This window comes from Sorex fumeus, unplaced genomic scaffold (assembly GCF_029834395.1).
Source record: "Sorex fumeus unplaced genomic scaffold, SorFum_2.1 ptg000015l, whole genome shotgun sequence".
Classification (NCBI taxonomy): Eukaryota; Metazoa; Chordata; class Mammalia; order Eulipotyphla; family Soricidae; genus Sorex; species Sorex fumeus.
The window spans coordinates 3,020,783-3,029,779 of NW_026606072.1; positions in this window are offsets into that span (position 1 = coordinate 3,020,783).

Here is an 8,997-nt window from a genome sequence, read left to right on the forward strand (position 1 = left end):
ACACTTTTAATTTTTTGATAAATGATTATTCTGAAGAAATTGCAGAAAATTAACTTTAAAATATCTGCATACTAAATGCCCTTCACTTTCCATTCTTCAAGTCTGGCTCTGGCATTGCATTTACCCTTCTTACTGATAAAGAAGCTCATAGTTTCTCTTAAACTTTTTGATTTACTGGTAATCAAGTTATTTATGAAAGTCTTAGTTTAATTTCTTTAATTTTTTTTCATAATGAAAATCCCTGTTCTTCCATGATTGAATGATTGACTGGTCCATACCTTGTTTTAGTTTTGTCTCTTATTATTTCTAGTTGATCTACCTGCTATTCTTTTAAAATATGAGTTTCAAGCCACCGACCAGGCAGATGGAAGCAAAGATAAACAAATGGAACTACATTAAATTAAGAAGCTTCTGCATTTCAAAGAAAATGATGACCAGAATATAAAGACAGCTCACAGACAGGGAGACATTATTTGGTCACTACTCATCTGATAAAAGATTAACATCCAAGATATGTCAAACATTGGTAGAATCTTATAAAAAAAAAACCGTTCAATCCTGCCCAAAATGGGGAGAAGATATGAATATAAACTTCATCAAAGAAGAAATACAAATGGCAAAAAAAACATGAAAAACATTATATATCACTAATCAGGGAAATACAAATCAAAACAATGAGTTATCACTTTACATCACAGAAACTGGTGCTCATCAAAAATAACAGGTTTTGTGGATACAGGGGGAAAGGGACAATTCACTGCTGATGAGAATGTCATTTGACATCGCATTTTTGGAAGACAATATGAGAATTTCACAAAAAAAAACTAGAAATTGAGCTTCCATATGACCTGACTCAGCAATTCTATTGCTGGGAATATACCCCAGGGACCCCCAGACACAATGCCAAAAGGACATTTGAACTCCTATGTTCATTAAAGCACTATTCACAATAACCAAAATCTGGAAACAACCCAAGATTTTGTGAATAATCTGTGGATAAAGAAACTATGGTACAAATACACAGTGGAATATTACTCATCCATAAGAAAAGATGAAGTCATGCAATTTTTTATTTTGTGAAAGGGTCTGGAGAGTACCATGCTGAATGAAATGAATCAGAGGGAGACAGGCATAGAATGATCTCACTCATATGGGGCATATAAAAATCTAGTAGGGGAATAACTAAACTCTTCAGGCAACAGAAAACAGAAAAGAAGAAAAATTTGTCCTTAGTAGGAAGCTTTTAGAGAGAGGGGGAGAGGCGAGAGAGGTCAAAGAAAGAACCTCTACAATGACAGAGGGAGGTGGTCACTCTGAATCAGGACTATGTGCTAACAGGGTAACATGCACAATACCCTTTTAGTAACAGTATTATAAACCTCAGTTCCTAAAAGAGGCAGATGGTGGGGGGGCTTGGAAGGAAAAAGTAGAAAGAATAAACAATATGGACATTCCTTAAAAATCTAGGAATTCAGTTTCCATACAACCCAGCAACACCACACATGGGATTATGCCCAAAAACACAATGTGGAAAAGGCATATGCACTCCTATGTTCATTGAGCATTATTCACAGTAGCCAGAACCTGGAAACAACTCAAGTGCCCAAGAACATATGAGTGCCCAAGAACAAAAGAAACTATCATACATCTACATAATGAAATACTATGAAGCTGCCAGGAAAACTAAACTCACAAAATTTCCTTATACATGGATTGACAGGGAGAGTATCATGCTGAGTGAAATGTGTCAGAGGGAGAAGGATAGAATCATTTTGATCACACTCATTTGAGGGATATGAAAAAAATAGTATGAGAATAGTATACAAAGACTATAGAAAGGAGGGTCAGAAGTACTGGTCCATCCTAGGACTGGTCCACCCGAGGAAGCTTGCCACAGATTGGGGTGAAGGGGAGTGTAGTAAGGACAAAGAGAACCCCTGTGATAATGATAGTTAGAAGTGATTGCTTTGAACAAGAAGTGGGTACTGAAAGTAGGTTAAGTGATATGCATGATAATCTTTCAGTGACTGTACTGTAAACCACAATGCATAAAAGGAAAAAAGAGAGGGGAGAGAAGAAAAGTGTCTGCCATAGAGGCAAGCTGGGGTCGGGGGATGGGAGGGAATCTTGGGACAATGGTGGTGGGAAATGTGCACTGGTAAAGGAATAAGTGTTAGAACAATGTATGGCTGAAACTCAGTTTGTATGAACAACTTTGTAACTGTATCTCATTCTGATTCAATTAAAAACATTTTTAAGAAGTGTTTTCCATACAGGCAGGCAGAGGTAGAAGTTGGGGGAGGAGGACACATTAGGAGGGTGAAAAGGGAACTGGGGACATTAGTAGAGGGAAGTGGACACCAGTGAAGGGATTAGTGTTGTAATATAATATGTCTGAAGTTCAATCATAAATAACTTTGCAACTGCAATTCAGTTAAGTGATTGATTGCATCAGTGAGTCAATTAAAAAATTAAAAAAATAAAATCCTTGCAATTTAATTGATTACATTACAAGGAACACTATCTCCCATTGTGCATAGCTCAGTGAAATTTTTTTTAAAAAATTATTTAACTTGTAATTCTGAATACATGGGTCATGTCTTAATTTTTTAAATATAGTTTTTTGTATTCTTCAAACCCATTATTAATAAACAACTTTTTTTAATTAAGAGACCATGACTTACAAAACTGTTCCTAGTAGAATTATTTCAGGCATACAATATTGCAACACCAGTCCCACCACCAGTGTCCCCAGGATCCCTGCCATGCCCCAGTCCTAGGCATACAACAAATTTATTCCATATTGCTTGTTTCAACAAAACTTCAAGAAATAGTGTATGGAATTATCAGAAGATAAATCAACAAAAGTCAATTTGTAATGATTAATTGCTATATGACTATAACATATATAAATAAGAAAAATTCAAATCATTTATTACAATATAGTGTACTGTCTATTTTCACTTAGGTAACTAAGTTTTGTATGCGTATTTGTTATATGTCCCCCAAAGGGACAGGCTGGGGGATAGGAGGAAACTTGGAGAAACTGGTGTGGAATTCGAATTGCAACATTGTGTGTCTGAAACAATTCTTTTATGAACAGCTTTGTAAATCACAGGGTCTTAATAAAAATATATTTTTAATTGGAAACAGTTATTTGCATAAAAAACTTTTAAAAGTTATAAACTCTTACCTTAAAACATGGTAAAATCGTTCATGGTAATTGGACTTATTCTTCTTGGGGTTGAGTATACGTGTATGTATATGTGAGGAAATATTTGATCGTACTCTGGAAATTATAGGTTTTATTAATTTTTTTGATCTCCTCAGTAAACTGTAGCAGACAGCAAGCCAAGAACCCCTGAGGGTGTTTGACTCACCTAGACTAGATCCTAGGTCTTCCCACACTTGGGAGGGGAAAGTCACATATTGATTCTTTTATTTCCATGAGGGAATCCTGACAGCACACAATTTTCATGGGAATGGGATGAACACTGCAATGAGAACTTATGACAAGTCCAGCATCTGTAACTATGAACTATGAACCCTCTATGATGGGATCTGTCATTTAAAATCCAAGTATAAGGGAAAATAGCACCTCACTTGTAAAGTTAATTTTTCTTCTGGATGCTCATCCTAATAATATGGTCTGGGTACTGTACTGACTTTCTGATTCTGAAGCAGTTTTATACAAAATCCAAGTTTCTAATTTTTTTCTATGAAAATGAACTTTAGATTAATTTTTTACTTAGTCCTATAAAAAAGTTTATTTTGGGTTTTATTAATCAAATTTCTGGGCTTTCACTCCAGGATTCTTGGTCTCAGATTTTAAACTATATGTGTGAAAGGAGAAAAAGGGAAAAGTTCCTTGAGGTCCTTCTAAGTCTTTTCTTTTTTCAATCTCTTTGGTTTTTCTTAATTCCATCACAGGAGTTCTTAACATGAGGGACAAAGATAGACTTTGATATCATTGACTATTGTGTATACAACTCTCTAAAATTTGGGGGCGAGGCTATCTACAACGTTCATAGGATTCTAAAAGATTCGATGACCCCAAAAGACAAAACTACTATTGGTCAATATGTTGTATTTAAACCTTATCTCTTAATAACCTCTTTTCTCATCTTTTCTTCATGATCAAAAGAATAAACCTCTGTGTAGGTTAACAATAAACCTCTGTGTAGGATAACACCTTTTTGTCCTCCCTCAGGTAGCTTAGGTTTATCAGGTCACACCCATCCCAGTGCTCCTGAGCCACTCCCATTCCTCTGTTTATCTGTAAACTCTTCTCTGTGCTCTCTTCCCCAGCCAGTTAATCACCTTTTCTCCCTAATCAGAATCTGTTAGCTTGTAAGAGCAGATCCTTCTAAGGACACTGAACTTATATTTGTAAGCAATGTCTTTTCTGTATGGACACAGGAAGACAGTTAATATTATGTTTTGTAACTTGGGAGTTGATTGACTCCGAATAATATTTACTCCTAGTAAATATTATCTTCTTTCTTTACTCAGTTGCCCTTAGTTCCTAGCACCCCAAAAGCAGGGTCCCAACGAGGCACTGAATGGACCCAGGGCAAGCTGTGAGCTACCCTGGCATCAAAATGGGCCAGGCCAAACCACCACAATACTCAACATAAGTTGAGGGCATGATCATGGACAAATGCTGCCATGATCCAAAAGTAAGTAATGACAAGACTAGGACCCTGCTTGGGCTAGGAAGACTAACCTGACTTGAAGGACTGCAGAATATATAGTGAGATGTCCTCAGGAAGAACCAAACTGTAAGTTTATATCTCTTAATGTGCTCATACAGAATGACATTGCTAGAAATATTAGAAGTAGATTTACTATGACTATTTAAGTAGATTACTAGCTGAGGAAAGAACACACCCTCGTTGGGATCCCACCCTTGAGCGGATCTCCTAGTAATCTGGAGTAATCTCTTTAGATGAAATTTTATCCTTGAGTTAATATTCTGGAGGAGTGGTCTTACCTCTCTTTGTTGATTTGTTGATGTTCAACCCACCCTTGTGTCACCACCTTACATGATTGTTGTATAAAGTAAGAATGTAAGCTTGGAGGGCAGAGTCAGAAATGAGAGAGCTTGGGCTCCAGAGATCCAGAGTCAGAGCCAAAAGAAGAAAGGGATCCAGATTGGGGACCAGAAGAAAAGGAGGCAGAGAGACAGGAGTGAAGAGGATTGGAATAAACTATAATTGATATCTTCCAGCCGGGTCCTCGTTTCTTCCTTCATCTGCCCTTGGCCAACAGCTGTCCTGATCCAGGCCACACACAGTGGCTCAAGAGCAGGCGGTGAGATAGAGTCATCCAGAGAGCCCGCGAACACACAACCCTCAGCGTGCTAAGATTTTACACCTCTGCTTTGATCTCTGGGTCATTCATTCATTTCAACAGATGGACAAATCCTAGGTGTGCTTGGAATTATTCTTGCAGACACACATAAGAGAATATGGTACAGGGCCAGAGCAATAGTACAGAAGGTAGGATGCTTGCCTTGCAAGTGGTAGACCTGGGTTTGATTCCTGAAACCCCATAATGTCCCCCAGTCCACCAGGAGTGATCCCTAGGTGCAGAGCCAGTAATAAGCCCTGAGAATAGTCTTGCGTGTCCCAAAATCAAAGAAAGAATAATCTAAAAAAGATTTTAGCCCCCAAATCTAAAAAAGAATATGGCAAAGGACACTTTATTGGCTGAATGATTACTTTGTACCAAACGCTTTGTTAAGTGGTTATCTCCTTTAATCCTCCTAGTAAATCTATGAAATATGAACCATTATTATACTAATTTCAAAGATAAAAAATCCAAGGCAGTTACTAATCCTACTTTTCATAGTTTAGAAATAATGGCTCCTGGAGCAAGAGACATCCGTTTGAACCGCTTCATCAAATTATTTGGAGGATGGACATCTAAAGCCAATTAAACTCTCAAACTCTAATAGATGAGAATAGTCTATAGCACTGTATCATTGTTCACTGATTTGCTTGAGCGGGCACCAATAACATCTCCATGGTGAGACTTGTTGTTACTGTTCTTAGCATATTGAATACACCATGAAGAGCTTGCCAGGCTCTGCAGTGCGGGTGGGATACTCTCAGTAGCTTGCCAGACTCTCTGATTCAACAGAATATATTTTGCACCCAACTGATACAAATATGTGGGCTACAACCCTGAGTAGTATTCTAATCTTTTCCTTAAAATTCAGGAGATTAATGTACACTGGTTCCTATCTTGACAGTGAAGATCAAAGATATAGTGGTATAATGTTTGCCCTGGTCAAGATTTAAGGTACTGGGAGGCAGGAAAAAAACGTGAAATGTGGGTGCCGAGAGCACGGCAAACTACCCAGAGTATCTTGCCCTCACGGCAAAGCCTGGCCAAGCTACCCGTGATGTATTCGATATGCCAAATACAGTAACAACAAGTCTCACAATGGAGACGTTACTGGGCCTGCTTGAACAAATCGATGAACAACGGGAGGACAGTGACAGTGACAGTGGGTTTGGTGATAGAAAATCTCATTTGTGAGCCCATGTGATCTGTATGGAGATTCATGTTTGGCCAACTAGCCTCTATCCCTGTTCTTATGCACTATATTTTCACTAATCAACTCTTTCATTTGCTTCTTCCTCTTGTATAATTCAGGAAAAGAATAGTCCTACTAGCACTATAATAGCTGGTTAAATCAGCAGGAGTATTTTTATCCAAATTTTAGTTTTCAGCATCAAAAACTCAACTCAAGGCCAAGTTGTATTAGTCATCAGATTTGAGCAAAATAAAAAAACTCCATTTTCATTCTAATGTACTTACATATATTTACAGTTCCATCTACTTATCCTGACAAGATTCTTTCTGCAACTTAGTCATGAAGACACCTCATTGAATGCTTATGTGTTTAAATATGCTTTAGATCTGCCATATAAGCGTCTATAAATTAAGTTCTTATTTTCTTATTTTTTTCTTAGTTCTCCTTTTTCTTTTTTGGACATAGACTTTTTTAATTTGATTTTTCCTCTTGTTTCCAGGTTCAGCATTTTGAATATTTAATTATTTGTTTAGATCTTCTTTAGATCCACAAACTATTATAGTATAATCATCATTTTCCTTACTAAGAGATCTGGTGACTTAAAAATTAGACTTGGGATTGTATTGTTGATCATGGCATCCACTGACCACATTGTGCTATAAAGGATTGGAAATAATGCACATATGCAATGATGAGTTTGGACTTATTTCATTACTTTAAAATTAATTTCACACTTTCTTCATTTTTAATGTGGCTATCAAACATGGCAAAATCTCCTGCCCCCGCGTCAGGCTGTCCTTACCAGGACCCGTTGGAGGGGGGTGAGTTGAGTTTCCCTCCCTGCCTTGAGCAAAGCCCCAGCAGTTGAAGACCTCCAGAACCAGTCACAACCATGCTGAGAATGCTGAGACCACTCTCCACATGCATGAAAGTACCGACAGAAGAACAAAGGCATGCGGGTCCTGGGGCTGAGATCTCCAAGCCTGCTCAGATCGGGGCTGAGCATCCTCCACCCAGATCCTCCACCCAGATCCTCCAGTAGGCCGGGTCACACCCATCAACTGCCCCCCCCCCCCCCCGTGCCATGTAAGTGTAATCCCATCAATGGCCAAGACCCACAGACTATAAAACCCAGCTCCCAGCTCCTGGAAGAGAACAGTGCAGAATCTCCTGGCCCCGCAACTGGCTGTCCTCGCTAGGACAGGCCCCTTGGAGGGGGGCGGGTTGAGTTTCCCTCCCATCTTATTATCTCATTCTTACTTTGGACAACCTGGCAGGCTACCGAATATAACTTGCCCAAATGGCAGAGTCTGGCAAACTCCCCGTGCTGTACCCAATATGCCAAATACCAGTAACAATGATGGGTCTCATTCTTCTAACCCCAAAAGAGCCTTGGCACTTTTTAAAATCTCAGGGCTAGGGCAAAGGAGATGTTACTGGTGCTTGCTCGAGGCAATCAATGAACAACAAGATGATCGTGATCATGATCAAACATTTAAAATTACACATGTATATTAATACTAGATAAGACTGATCCTTACAGACCAATTTATTTTCCATCATCATACAAATAAATAGAATTGCAATTTACTAATTTACCAATAAAATAAAAGTCTATTGTACTTGTTTAGGCAGTATATGGATACTACCAATATCATTATGTTTATAGCCTAATGAAAAACGAAGACTTACAAATACTTTTCAAATATAGATACATCAACATGTAATATTTATTCAGAATTTGTTGGAGATTTGTGCGAGAGTTTACTTTAAGAAACAATTAGAAATATAGTTCTTGGGGCTGGAGCTATAGTACAGCAGGTAGGGCATTTACCTTACACTCGGCTGACCCAGGTTCGATTCCCAGCATCCCATATTGTCACCTGAGCACCGCCAGGAGTAATTCCTGGTGCAAAAGCCAGGAGTAACCCCTATGCATTGCCAGGTGTGACCCAAAAAGAAAAAAAAGATATATAATTCTTAAAAATATTTTTGATAAGGGTTGAGGGCTTGACCATTTAACACTAAAACCCAAAGTTGTTTTCTCTTGAAATTGACACATTTTTGACTATTGATCTCATGAGATTTATCCAATTCTAGATGTTGAAATAAATTTTTAATAACTTATGTACTCTGAACATATTACAAATCTACATTAGAAATTTAATGTGCCCATGGGGATAATAATTTCTTTCAGTTACCATAAACCAGCAAAACATTAACCTACAAGCCAATACTTTCATATAATTTTCTTGTGTTATAGAAAAGTTGGCTTCTAAGTCATGTATAAAATTAATTTTTCACTCATGTGAACTTAAACAGCATATTCTGATACAGAATGCTATGCTGATACCATATGTTGTGCCAGGGATTCAAACCAGAGTCACAACAGCAGTAGTCAACAGTTGCATGCAAGACAAGTGCCATATCTCCTTTCTTCTGGCACCACATTC